Source organism: Elephas maximus, chromosome 1 (assembly GCF_024166365.1).
Source record: "Elephas maximus indicus isolate mEleMax1 chromosome 1, mEleMax1 primary haplotype, whole genome shotgun sequence".
NCBI lineage: Eukaryota > Metazoa > Chordata > Mammalia > Proboscidea > Elephantidae > Elephas > Elephas maximus.
The window spans coordinates 95,414,590-95,429,505 of record NC_064819.1 but is presented as its reverse complement, the minus strand read 5'-3'; the positions used below and the strand labels follow the sequence as shown (position 1 = coordinate 95,429,505).

At 38.9% G+C, this 14,916-nt stretch overlaps 1 protein-coding gene across 5 annotated transcripts in view; it reads left to right on the top strand.

The window, feature by feature from the left end:
* LOC126078851 (HLA class II histocompatibility antigen, DQ beta 1 chain-like) overlaps positions 1-14,916 on the top strand; it is a 215,417-nt gene that overhangs the window by 16,786 nt on the left and 183,715 nt on the right. The gene's annotated exons all lie outside the window — the stretch shown is intronic.

The window sequence follows — 14,916 nt, the reverse complement described above, 5'->3', positions numbered from 1 at the left end:
GGCTGTTAACCAAAAGTTCGGCAGTTTGTATCCACCAGCTGCTCCTTGGAAACTCAATGGGACAGTTCTACTCTGTGGTATAGGGTCTCTAGGAGCTGAAGTCTGCTCGCTGGCAATGGGTTTGGTTTGGTTTAGAGATGATTTGTAGTATCCGGGAGGGTGTATGTAGGTTATATGCAACACTTCATACACAAATTGTTGCATGACATTGGTTGTTGTCCCTGCAATGTGTCAGCACTCTCCCCATTTGCACCCTGGCTTACCTTTTCCATCCCTCTGGTTTCCCTGCCCTTTTTTGCCTTCTCATCTTTGCTTTTGGGCAGATATTGCTCGTCCAGTCTTCTATAGCTGATTGTTCTAAGAGCACATTCCTCACTGGAGTTGTTTATTTTATAGGCCAATCTGTTATTTGGCTGAACGGTGACTTCCGGGAGCAGCTTCAGTTTCCGGCTAAAAGAGTGTTTTAGGGTGGTAGTCTCGGGGGTTCCTTCAGTCTCTACCATCCCAGTAAGTCTGTTCTTTTTTACGACTTTGAGATTTCTTCTATCTTTTTCTCCTATTCTAATCAAGAGATTGTGGTTCATGTGGGCCATTAGTCTTTTGGACTAATTGCTTCCTTGAGTCTTTGGTTTCCTTCACTTTCCTTTGCTTCAGACGAGAAGAGACCAATAGTTGTATCTTAGATGACTATTCACTAGCTTTTAAGACCCCACACACTACTCACCACATTAGCATGTAGAACACTATCTTTATGAACTATGTTATGACAATTGACCTAGATGTATGGTCCTTAGTCTTGAAGCCCAGTAACTCAGTCCCACGAGGTTTTTGGATCTGTCTAAGAAGTTTCCAAAACTCTGCCCCCATATGCTCTATTATATGTACGAACATATATGCAGCACATGTATGTATACAAATGCCCACAACTGTACCTATATATGCACACGAATGCCCTCCTGTATGCCCTCCTACATCTATATAGCATATATATCTACCTATGTAACCACTCACAAATTTTTGATTGTTATTACCGTTGTTGCAGAATTGTATATAGTGTAGTAGTTACCGTGCTTGTCCTTTGCGTATTCCCTTATTTTTTAATGTCAGGAGAGATTGCAGTGATATCATCACCTGTCTAATTCCTGATATAGGTAGTTTTTGCCTTCTCTTTTTGCTTTTGTCAGTTTTGCTAGAGGTTTGCCAATTTAATTGATTTTTTTAAAGAGCCAGCTTTTGCTTTACTGATTTTCTCTGTTGTTTTTCTGTTACCGATTTTATTGATTTCTGCTCATATCTTTTTTATTTCTTTCATTTTACTTACTTTGGTTATTTTATTCTTTTGTTTTTTCTTGAGGAGGGACCTTAGATTATTGAATTGAGACTTTTCCTTTTGTTTAATGTAATCATTTAGTGGTATAAACTTCCCTTTCAGCACTTCTGAAATTTTGATGTAATGTATTTTCTTTTTCATTCAGTTCAATATATATTTTTGTTTTCCTTGAGACTTCCCTTTTGACCGATGGAATATAATGTGCCATTTAGTTTCTGAGTGTTTCGAGAGTTTCCAGTTATTTTTCTGTTGTTGATTTCTAGTTTGAATCCATTGTCATTGGAGAACCAAGCTAAAAAAACACAAACCTGCCAGTTGCCATTGAGTCAATTCCAACTCCTTGTGACCCTATAGGACAGAGTTGAACTGCCCTACAGAGTTTTCAAGTAGTGCCTGGTGAATTTGAACTGCCAACCTTTTGGTTAACAGCCATAGCTCTTAAACACTACGCCACCAGGGTTTCCATCCTTTTAAATGTGTTGAGGGTTGTTTTATGGCCCAGAATATGCTCTTTGTTAATGTATGATATATGGACACTTGAGAAGACTTGTGTGTTCTGCTGCTCTTGGGTGGAGTGTTTCATATCTTGATTAGATCCTGTTAGTTGATGGCATTGTTGAATTCTTCTGTATTTTGGTGGTTGTCAGTCTAGCTGTTGTATTTATTATTCAGGCAGGGGTGTTGAAATCTCCACCTTGATTCGTGGATTTGTCTATTTCTTCTTTCAGTTTTATCAGTTTTGTTTTATATATTTTACACTTCTGTTGCTCGGGACATACACATTTAGGATTGTTGGTCTTCTTGGTGGATTTACCCTTTTATCATTATATAATATCCTTCTTTGTCCCTAGTAATTTTCTTTAATTTGATGTCCAGTGTATCTGATATTAATATAGACACACCTGTTTTCTTTTCATCACATTTTGCATGATATATCTTTTTCCATTCTTTTACTTTTAAGCTACCTATCACCATATTTGAAGTGATGGTTGTAAGGGGAAAATGTAACTAGTCCAATATCTTTTTCATGTCAGATGATTAGTTCAAGTTAGTCACAGTAATCTCATCTTCTATGTTATGAACTAGTTCAGGGCTGGGTAGATCTTATACAATTCTGGTCAATAATATATGTTGAGATTCTAGCTCAAACTTTCTCAGAAAGAAAAATCTCATTATACACTGTTAGGTATGAATAAGAGGCCATTTTATCACAGATGGTGATGGTAGCCATTTTGTATCAATCAGGATCCCAGCAGGAAACACATTTCCACTTAGATAATTCAAATGGAAGATAATTTAATTATAGGACTGAGGTGTGGAGGTCCCTGGGTAGCACAAATGGTTTGTGCTCAGCTGGTAACCAGAATGTTGGCAGCTTGAATCCACCTAGCAGCACGGTGGAAGGAAAGTTCTGAAGATCTGCTTCCATAAAGACTATAGCCAAGAAAGCCCTATGGTGCAATTTTATGCTGCAACAAATGAAGTTGCCATGATTCAGAATTGACTTAATGACACAAGACAAGAACAACAGAGGTGTGAGAAGGGTTAAGGTGTAAGCAGGTGACAGATAAGGAATTTTGAGGTTCCTATTAAAGACTAGAAAGAGTGGGGAATCATTATCACTTCTAGGCCTAAAAGGGCAAGGAAAGCTGGCAGGAGCTATAGTGTGGAGGGCCCAGCCACTGCCAGAAAAATTGTGAACCATAGCGGGGAAGGATTAGGACTATACAGCATGACTGTGCTCTCCTCCAATCCTCCAATCTCCTGCTGGTACCTCCAACTGGCTGTACCCAACCAGAAGCCAACTGGAAAGATTAACCTAGTGTTAGAGTTTTAGCCTGGCTTTTGTTGAACAAACAAGGTTGATAAGGATAGAGGATGGACCTGGCCAGGCAAACTGAGAATAACCAGCACTCCTTATGAGCAAGTGGGGAACCAACTTTAGGATTATGCCAGTACTTCGGATTGAAGAGCAGAGAGTTAGAAATGAATCTGTGATGGCATGTATGCAGACTGAAACAATCAACTTTAAAGAGTATCCTCTTTCTGTACTTTCTATTTTGAAACATAATGGGCATCCTTAATGTATGAATCATTCCTAATTGATGATTTTGTTATGTGGAGTCAAGACATACTATCTATCTTTAGAATACCATGTCTATTGCTTATGCATAGTTCTGTAACAGGTAACACATAACTGTGTAACATATTCCCTTCTCCTTGAATCTCTTCCCTCTACCATCTTGATCAACCACAAATGCAAATTTGTTGCATGAAGCAGATCTTCTGCTGAAGTTCTCAGGCTTAGATGGAAGGTTCACATATCACAATGAAATGTAAAATGTTGAAATTGCACATTAGATTTTTTTTTTTTTTTGGTCTTAAATCATCTTAGGTTTTTCATGAATTACTCCACTACTTGGAGCACACTGCCTTCTTTCAATTTGTCATTTCTCTCTCCCCTTCTTTTCCTGCATACATTTCACCTTTCATCATTAGATTGAAAAATAAATCCAATATTATTAACCAGAGAATCCATATCATACTCCTTATGGGACAGAGATAGACACATAGGGTCTTCATGGGCAAAATTCACTCTTACTAGAAGGTAATTTTGATCGTAATTGATATTTTTGTTAACCAAAACCATATATTATATGCAAGGTTGTCTTACATAGTACATACTGTAAGGATTATTTCTAAACCTTACAATAACTATGCATAAAAGATGTTATGTTACCTGCTTTGTAACAGGGAAAGTGTGACTCAGAGATGTTTATTTGCCCTAAAAACTTAGTTGATGAAGCATATATTCAAACATAACTATGTTATACCAAAGCATTTTGGTGTATGTCGTAAGGTATCTCTTTTTCTTTAAATGTTTTAGTTGCTTATTTTCTCTGAAGAGAGCGTAATCCACGGAAAGGATATGTTGTAGACAAGAATTCCCAATTTTTTTTTTTTTTTTTGCCAATGCTCAATGGCTCAGAGCAACACTCTAGTTTCTTTATACATGATGAATATTGAATGAAAGAGAGAATATTGCAACTTTAACAGACTGTCTCAAGCCGGATAGCATTACTCCCATGTGTGGGACTCCTGTCCAGAATTATAAAATCTTAGCCTGGCTTCATAGTCTTCTTCAAGTAAAATTATCAGGGGAGCTAAGTAATGATGAATATTGTATAACACCCAGCTCAGTAGAGAATTGGGGACAATTTCTGGGTCTAGGGTCCCTAACAATATTATACACTTCCCCATTTGAGGGTATAAGATTCTTCTCTCACAAAATATTGCTGATGTTGCCGTTGTACATAAACCATGACCTAGGATCTGAGTTTAAGCAGAGCTGGAATATCTTTTATATAGCCAATTATTAGAGGGTCTCTTCACTGTCTGAGCATACACAGTAGAAGTGGACACTGAAAAGATCCCACAGAGAGATGTTTAAGTTTTTTTCTCTGGCGACAAAGGAATATGCTGACCATAGATAGCTAGAAGCTGGGGGAAGCGTTGTCTCTGGCATATCCCAGGTATCCTCAGGGAAGCGGAGATGGGAGAAAAAACCAGAGATAAGCAGGAAAGAATGACATATATAGGTGAACTGTAAGTGGTTAAATCACTAGTAACTCTACTGATGTGGGGGAATGGATGAAGAGACTGACAGGACAAAGGAACATGAAGGAATTGGTCAGGAAAAAGCTCATTCATACGCAAGTCTATAACAGAAAATCTCAGTTTCAGCCTCATTCCTTTTCTGAGGATGTTTCCTTGCAGCAGGAGGAACTATGAAAATGATGAGTTCTATCTAGGCTCCTATTCCAGGGTCAGAAACCCTGGTGGCGTAGTGGTTAAGAGCTAAGGCTGCTAACCCAAGGGTTAGCAGTTTGAATCCACCAGGCACTCCTTGGAAACCCTATGGGGCAGTTCTACTCTGTCCTATAGGTTGGATCATCCATTTTCCCTCAAACTTTTCCAATTTGTGTCACTGAACACAAATTGACATTGTGTCACCTGCTTTCCTATTTCCTTTCCAAAACTTTTTTCATAGTCATGGCCCATTCACCTGCCAAAATCCTTTAAGTCCTTACTTGATTTCTACTATGGAGTTTCTCCCATAACCCCTTGTCTGAGGAGGCACTGTTCAAGCACAGCCCCTGTGTGATGAGGAAGGATACCCCATTATCCTCTTGTTATTCTCTGAAGACAGGTGTCTCTCTCTCTGAAAATAGGTTGGTACCATGCATTCTTAGAAAAGAGAAATGTTGTGATAAGAGAGACATAAGATCTAGTGGGGAGTTGCAATGCAGAAAGGCACCATCGATCAGAAGATTGGGAGTTTGGGGTGTGTGTAGAGTTGGAACATTCAGCTGCAAGGTCCACACTGGTCTTTAGGTGAGCAGTGTTTCTTGGCACTCCATAGGGGTCCTGTTCATCTCAGGTTGCTCCTAACAAGTCTTTTTTTTCCAGTTTCATAAAGAACTAATCTGACTCAGAATTACAGGGCAACCAGTCTAAAGAGTGTGCCATAGTGTTATGTAGTCAGCTGCTGCACAAAGATAGTAGACATGGAAACAGGAGATGACAAGCAAGACAAAGGAGGGTGGATCTGACAATGTGCAAGTACACTAATTGAAAATCAGATGAAAAAATGGAACCAATGCTTGAAAGATCCTGGGTACAACATCCCAACTCCTTTTCTCTTCGTCTTAGTTTTGCTGGATATCTGGGGTTTTCCCTGGAGAATGTGATATTTGAGAATTCTCTTCTGGAAACAGTAAGTGGATAAAAATGACTTTTAGGTAATGATTCCTGCTCAATCTCAAGGATTGAGTCTCAGGGACTGACCCATTAATTTGCCAATCCACTGAATGGCTGATTCACAGTGATTGGCCCAAGCATCAGTGTGCTGAATTATCTCCTGACAGATATAGTAAATTTACTAGTTTACCAATTTTTGTTTAAGGAATAGTATTCTTGACCTTGTTTTTTGTTTTTCTAATGAATATTAACAAAAATATCATTTCAGGTAGAAAATTTTCAGTTCATATTTATATTGGAAAGCTTTTTTTCCCCCAGAAATTTTAGTATTTTTAGTTTTTTTTTGTCAATTTCTTTGAAGGACAATTCACAAAATTTATAAAATTCAAGAGAACATATTTATGAAAAAACTTTAAATGTGTATTTGGGTTTTCATTAAAATCATTTTTAGAGAAATCTCTGAAATTTTTGTGACGTATAGTTGACCATCTTTTATCTTCTTAAATGCATTTGTTACAAAGCTTCATGGAAACTGGAGCCATTTTCTGGCAGAAGGATGGAGTGGCATCTGTACAAGCACATACTACCTAGCAGACCCAGGGCTGCTGCTCCCAGAGACCATGAGAAAGAGGGCCATGGGAAAGCGAGGAAGCCCCAGAAACTTGGCGGCCTATAATTCACAGCCCTCTAATATATTTCTAAACCAAATCATCAAGTATGAACTGCTATAAACTTTAGATATAGAAAAGTAAAAGCACAAATTTGGGTAAAGTGGTAATTTTGGTAAATTTAGCAAATTGATCATTGGCAAATTGGTCCTTGAAGACAGAGACTAATATTTTCATCTTTGAAACTCAGGACCTTAACGCTGCAGGTATGCAAAATTATTGTTAAGTGACAAGTAGCCATCCTCTGTGATCTGCTCTTCCTTTGGGAAGGAACCACATAGATGTGTCAGAGCTTAGACACAGAGCCCCTTTCATGAAAGTGCAGAATGCAGGGTGGTCAGGCATGTGGCACAAGGCAGGGCTTATACAGTTAGCAGTAGCTGCAGGGAGGAACAACTTCCTCTACAGCAAATTAATATGAATGAAAAATGACCACAAACTCTCTGCCATTATAACCTATGTAGCTCACAAAGTTTCATTCATTTTTCTTCTCTTTTGTAAATTTGTATTAAGACTGTTTTGCACTCCATAAAGGGCCACATAAATCAGAGACTACAATCAGCCTGAGACCAGAAGAACTAGATGGTGCCTGGCTACAACCGATGACTGCCCTGACTGGGAACACAACAGAGAGTCCCTGATGGAGCAGGAGAGCAGTGGGATGCAGACCTCAAATTCTCATAAAAAGACCAGACTTAATGGTCTGACTGAGACTAGAAGGACCCTGGAGGTCATGGTCCCCAGACCTTCCGTTTGCCCAAGACAAGAACCATTCCCAAAGACAACTCTTCAGACAGGGATTGGCCTGAAATATAAGATAGAAAATGATACAGGTGAGGAGTGAGCTTCTTGGCTCAAGTAGACACGTGAGACTATATGGGCAGCTCCTGCCTGGAGGGGAGATGAGAAGTCAGAAGGAGACAGAAGCTTGCTGAATGGTAATGGAAATAAAGGGTGGAGAGAAGGAGTGTGCTGTCTCATTAGGGGGAGAGCAACTAGGAGTATACAGGGAGGTGCATATAAATTTTTATATGAGAGACTGACTTGATTTGTAAACTTTCAGTTAAAGCACAATAAAATTTTTTTAAAAAAGGGGAGGAAAAAAAGACTGCTTTGCACTTCAGTTTCCGTATTTGTGAGACTACAAAGAGAAGGACTATGTTCTGAGATCTGAAATGATAGTTACAATCACAGTAGCTCTGTGGAGGTGGGAGTTCAGAGAGTAATGCAGTAGATTCATGATCAAAAGTATTTAATGTACTTTCCCTTTTCTCTTTCCCTCAGTAATGATGAGGTAAGAGTGAGGATTGAAACAACAATGATTCCATCATCTGAATAGAGATGGGAAGGAACAAGAAGAGTTTTCTGTCTTTGTAAATGATGTTCAGAAGGATGAATTCACAGCTATTATTTTAAAAACTAATGTGTATGTTGCTCACCATAGATTGCACAGGCTTTTTACGAATTATATCTGCAGTTATGACAGCAGTGCTGTGAGGTGTGTATTCTTCTTTAAAGACAAAGTGAAACCAAGTCTTCCAGAGCTGAAATGATTTATCCAAGGTCACTCTGCTACTGAATTGAATTTCTTCAGATTACCTAAATTGTTATTTTAGAGATAAAACTTGGTACAGAATAACAAGAGCTGATTTACTTATGGCATGGAAAATTCAAGTGCTCACAGGGGAAATTTGTAAATAGATTTAAAGAGATTTAGGGAAAACTAGAGGTAATTGCTCAAATTTTATCACAGGAAGATAATAGTCTAAGGAAAGCATTTCTAATTATAATACCACTGGCATTAGGGAAGCCACAGAACTATTTGGGATATATAATTTTCTTAATTTTTGGCTTGACCATGTAATAGGGTCCTGTATGGCCCTTCTGGTGATAGGATGATTCCTATGTTCACATTTAACCTCAGTGACCAAGCACAGATTTCAAGGGATGGTGACTAAGGTGATGGTATCTCCCTGAGTTTCCAGAAGACTGTCCACAATTTTTACCTTTCACCTGTGGGAACCCCACCTGTCATGGATTGAATTGTGTCCCTGCAAAATATCTGTCAATTTGGCTAGGTCATTATTCCCTTGTATGATTGCATGATTGCCTACCATTTTATCTTCTGATGTGATTCCCCTATATCCTATAAATCCTATCACTATGATGTCTACTATTATAATGTCTACTACTACTGCAGTCCCAATCCATATTAATAATTGTTTCTTTATCCTGTTGTTACGGGTTGAATTGTGTCTCCCTAAAAAGATATGTTGAAGTCCTACCCTGGGTATCTGTGAAAATGACTTTGTTTGGAAATACCCATTGCTGTCGAGTGAATTCCCTCTCATAATGACCGTTTAGAACAGAGTAAAACTGCTCCATAGGATTTCCAAGGTTTTAATCTATATAGACACAGAGTGCCATATCTTTCTCCTGCAGAGTGGCTGAATGGTTCAAACTGCCAACCTTTTGGTTAGCAGCCAAGTGCTGCCACCAGGATAGAGTCTTATAAGATGTCATCAGTTAACATGAAGTCATATTGGAGTAGGGTGGGTCCTAATGCTACATGACTAGTATCCTCACAAAAGAGGAGAAGATACACAGAAACAGAGGGCGGGAAGACGGTCATGTGACGATGCATCTACAAGTCAGGGAATGAATGACTGGTGCTATCAGAAGTAATGCTAGGGAATGAATGGTGTCATTATAGGTGTGCAGGGGGCGCAGACAGAATCAGGTGGCACTGTCAGAGGGGGTGACACCAAAATGACTGACTATAAAATTTTTGTATAATGTTTCAGCAAAAATTTATATTTTTAATAAAAATATCCCTGTAGTTAGTTATAACAACAATATTTTTCATAACCCCAGTTTACATGTATCGCTATATATACCTACATGGCTAAAACTCCATTCTAATTTACTTTTACATCCTTCTAATACCCTCCAGGCCAAGCTGTCATTATTGCCCAATTACAATGATGCTTTAAATCACATAGTTTGGTCTGCATGCCCCAGAAACATGTGCTATTGTTTTCGTTGCTGCCAGTGTGCTTATGGTTCCTGATTTTGTCAGATTTTCTGGTGCTTTAGCTACAATATCATGGTAATTATATTTGTGAAACTGTATCAATAACTTTTTTGAGAATGAAGTACTAATTAAAGGAAAAGAAAAAAAAAGTTTCTGCTCAGTTACGTATGTTGTTATTCAATACAGAAAGACTTTACAAAATAATTTTGTTGTTAGTATATATATAATCTAAGAAATATTACATTTAAGCAATTTACAACTATATTTATCACATAATATTCCAAGATTATAACTGATAATAAACAGACATGTATTAATTTTATAACTCTTGCCATTATATTCAGTAATATACAGGAATTACAATTTATATTACATTACATTACAACTTATATTAATATAAAAAACATTACTAAGGATTATGTATGGTCTTGTGTGGGAGGAGGTCCATAGCGGGGGTGACCCCACCTGTCATGGATTGAATTGTGTCTCCCCAAAATATCTGTCACCTTGGCTGGGTCATGATTTCCTTGTATGATTGCCTACCATTTTATCTTCAGATGTGATTTCCCTATATGCTGTAAATCCTATCACTATGAAGTAATAAGATGGATTAGCAGCTATTATACTGATGAGGTCTACGAGACTAGATAGTGTCTTAAGCCAATCTGTTTTGAGATGTAAAAGAGAGAATCAAGCAATGAGACATGGGACCTCATACCACCAAGAAAGCAGTGCTGGGAGCAAAGCGTGTCCTTTGGACCCAAGGTTCCTGCGGTGAGATGTTCCCAGACCAAGGGATGACTGTTGACAAGGACCTTCCTCCACAGTCAACAGAGAGGAAAGACTTCCCCTGGTGCTGCTTCTCTGAATTCAGACTTGTAGCCTACTGGACTGTGAGAGAATAAACTTCTCTTTGTTAAAATCATCTACTTGTGGTATTTCTATTATAGCAGCACTAGATAACCAACAGATCACCCTAGTGATGCCACTGTGCCTGGTGATATCAGAAGCTGTAAGAGACAAGGAAGGATCATCCCCTAGAGATAGTGACACTGCTGACTCCCTGGATTTGGGCTTCTAGTCTCTAGAACTGTGAGCCAATAAATTTCTGTTCTTACAGGCTATCCAGTTTGTGGTATTTGTCACCATAGCATTAAGAAACCAATATACCTAACCACCTCCATGGGACACACACTACCCTCATACTAAATACCCTGCCTCCACAGTGGCCCAGCAGGTGATTCAGGTGAGGCACCCCTGAATCAGGATATCTGAGTCAATTTCCCCTCAGTCCAGTCTAGCAGTAGCTGCCCTGAGTAATGTAGTGGTGATGTAGATGGTGTAGAGAACTCTAGAAAATTCTGGGTCAGGTGGGAAGCAGCTGGCAGAAACCCAAACCGAAGCTGGTCAGGTGAGGTTTTAGCCAATTAGAAAAAGGGTTCCAAGCTGACAAATTTATTGCCATTTGAAAAGTCTGTGAGAAGCTTGTGAGACTGGGAAATCCCCAGGTCTGAGGCAACCTACACAGCACAGTTCCAGAACAGAACTGAGGAAGCTTTTCTCTTTAGCACAGGAGGGAGGAGATGGGCAAAGGCCTCTGTTTACCCTAAGAGACCCTAGGGGCTTGGAGGGCAGCTTCAAGGTCCTTCTCTGACCATGTTTCCCTGTCTCCAGCTCCATTCTCAGTCTGAGTTTGATGTTCCTCTTTTATGCTTCCATTGCACCAAGGGAGACTCTCCTCCTGATGGGGCTACCTTGGTCCTGAGTACAGAAGTGTTGGTGGAAGGCTGGTGACAAGTTTTCCTTGTTGCTGGAGCTGTAGAGTTATGCACCTAGTATGGATTATTGGAATAAATTAATATCTTCATGTGCCACTAATGAAAATTTGTTGTTGCTTCTTCCTGATTTCTTTTTACCTGGTAAACTTCTTATCCTCTGCTTTTTGATCCTGAGTTTTATTTTAAAAGAACCTAAAATACAGGAAATAGAGAAAGTGAGGTGGGAGAGAGGGATGGAGGGGCATGATCATAAAGCATATAGTAGTGCAATTGCAGCTCAAATCCATTTCTCTGCAAGAATTCCTCTTCCCACCACCACTTAAGGACACTCAGAGTGTCTAAGATAAGAGCAGTGGATATCTCTGTGACTATAAACTTCTCTACCCTAAAATATGGTCCCTACCTGTTCTTTCTTACTGAAAATCCCACATGTACAGGCAGGGCCAAGATGGCAGAGCAGTCAAACACTTCCAGTGGTCCCCGTTAGAACAAAGACCAAAAAAAAGAAAAGAAAAGAAAAAACAAGTGAATTGATTATATATATGACAAGCTAAGAGCCCTGAACATCAAAAGTAAAGGTAAGTCATCGGACTGAGCGGAAGGAGGAGGGAGAGACAGTTTAGAAGCAGCGAAGAGTTGCCAGACCTGACTTGAATCAAGGACTCTTCTAGATGAAGAGATATTCCTGGAATTACCAGAGGTGGAAGACAAAAGATTAATATATAAAACTCTTCAGGAGATCAGGGAAAATGCAGAGCAAGTCAAGAAGCACACAGATAAAGCAGTGGAGGAAATTAAAAAGGTTATTCAAGAACATGATGACAAATTTAATAGGCTGCAAAAATCCATAGAGAGACAGCAAACAGAAATTCAGAAGATTAACGATAAAATTTCAGAATTAGATGACTCAACAGAATGTCAGAGGAGTAGAATTGAGGATATGGAAATCAGAATTAGTGAGACTGAAGATAAAACACTTTACACCAGTTTATTCAAAGCAATATCAGATAAAAGAATTAAAAAAAAATGAAGAAACTCTAAGAATTATGTGGGACTCTGTCAAGAGTAATAACCTATGAGTGACTGCAGTACCAGAACAGGGCGGGAGAACAGAAAATACAGAGAGAATTTTTGAAGATTTGTTGGCAGAAAACTTCCCTGATATCGTGAAAGACAAGAAGATATATATCCAAGACGCTCATGGAACCCCACACAAGGTATATCCCAAAAGAAATTCACCAAGACATATTATGATCAAACTTTCCAAAACCAAAGAGAAAGAGAGAATTTTAAAAGCGGCTAGGGATAAACAAAAGGTCACCTACAAAGGAGAGTCAATAAGAGTAAGCTCGGACTAGTCAGTAGAAATCATGCAAGCAAGAAGACAGTGGGATTACATATATAAAGCCTTGAAGGAAAATAAATTCCAACCAAGAATCGTATATCCATCAAAACTGTCTCTCACATGGGATGGTGAAATTAGGGCATTTCCAGATAAACAGAAGTTTAGGGAAGACCCTAAAGAATCCACAAGAAAACTACTCAAACTAGAATCTCAGCAGGTTATTTGGATACAAGATAAACATACAAAATCAGTTGGATTCCTATATGCCAACAAAGGGAACATCGAAGAGGACATTACCAAATCAATACCATTTACAATAGCCTCCAACAAGATAAAATACTTAGGAATAAATCTAACCAGAGATGTAAAAGACCTAAACAAAGACAACTATAAGACACTACTGCAGGAAACCAAAAGAGACCTACATAAGTGGAAGGATACTCCTTGCTCACGGATAAGAAGACTCAGCATTGTGAAAATGTCTATTCTACCCAAAGCGACCTATAGATATAATGCAATCCTGATCCAAATTCCAAACACATTTTTTAATGAGATGGAGAAAGAAATCACCAACTTCATATGAAGGGGAAGAGGCCCTGCATAAGTAAAGCATTACTGAAAAAGAAGAAGAAAGTAAGAGGCCTCACATTCCCTGATTTTGGATATTATACTGCCACAGTAGCCAAAATAGCCTGGTACTGGTATAACAACACATCCATGGACCAATGGAACAGAAATGAGAATCCAGACATAAATCCATCCACATATGAGCAGCTGATATTTGACAAAGGCCCAAAGTCTGTTAAATGGAGAAAAGACAGCCTGTTTAACAAATGGTGCTGGCATAACTGGATATCCAACAGCAAAAAAATGAAACAAGATCCATACTTCACACCATGTACCAAAACTAACCCAAAATGGATCAAAGACCTGAATATAAAATCTGAAACAATGAAGACTATGAAGGAAAAATAGGGACAACGCTAAGAGCTCTAATACATGGCATAAACAGTATACAAATATTACCAACAACGCACAAACACCAGAAGAGAAACCAGATGACAGGAAGCTTCTAAAAATCAAATGTTTATGCTCACTGGTGGTGGGAATGTAAGATCGTACAACCACTTGGAAATCGATTTGGCTCTTCCTTAAAAATCTAGGAATAGAAATTCCATAGGATCCGGCAATCGCACTCCTAGCGATATATCCTAGAGAAACAAGAGCCTTCACACGAATGGATATATGCACACCCATGTTCATTGCAGCACTCTTTCCAATAGCAAAAAGATGGAAGCAATCAAGGTGCCCATCAAAGGATGAATAGATAAATTGTGGTATATTCACGTAATGGAATACTATGCAACAATTAAGAACAATGATGAATCTGTGAAACACCTCTTAACATGGAGGAATCTGGAAGGCATTATGCTTAGTGAAATTAGTTGCAAAAGGACAAATATTGTATGAGATCACTATTATAAGAACTCAAGAAAAAGTTCAAACACAGAAGAAAATATTCTTTGATGGTTATGAGGTGAGGAGGGAGAGGGGTATTCATTAATTAGATAGTAGACAAGAACTATTTTAGGTGAAGGGAAAGACAACACACAATACAGGGGAGGTCAGCACAAATGGACTAAACTGAAAGTTAAGAAGTTTCCTGAATACAACCAAATGCTTTGAAGGCCAGAGTAGCAGGGCCAGGGGGCTTGGGACTGTGGTCTCAGGGAACATCTAGGCCAATTGGCATAACGAAATGTATTAAGAAAACGTTCTGCATCCCGCTTTGGTGAGTGGCATCTGCAGTCTTAAACGCTAGCAAGCAGCCATACAAGATTCATCAATTGGCCTCAACCCACCTGGAGCCAAGGAGAATGAAGAACACCAGAGATGCAAGGTAAATATAAGCCCAAGAGACAGAAATAGCCACATAAACCAGAGACTCCATCAGCCTGAGATGGGAAGAACTAGATGGTGCCTGGCTACCACCGATGACT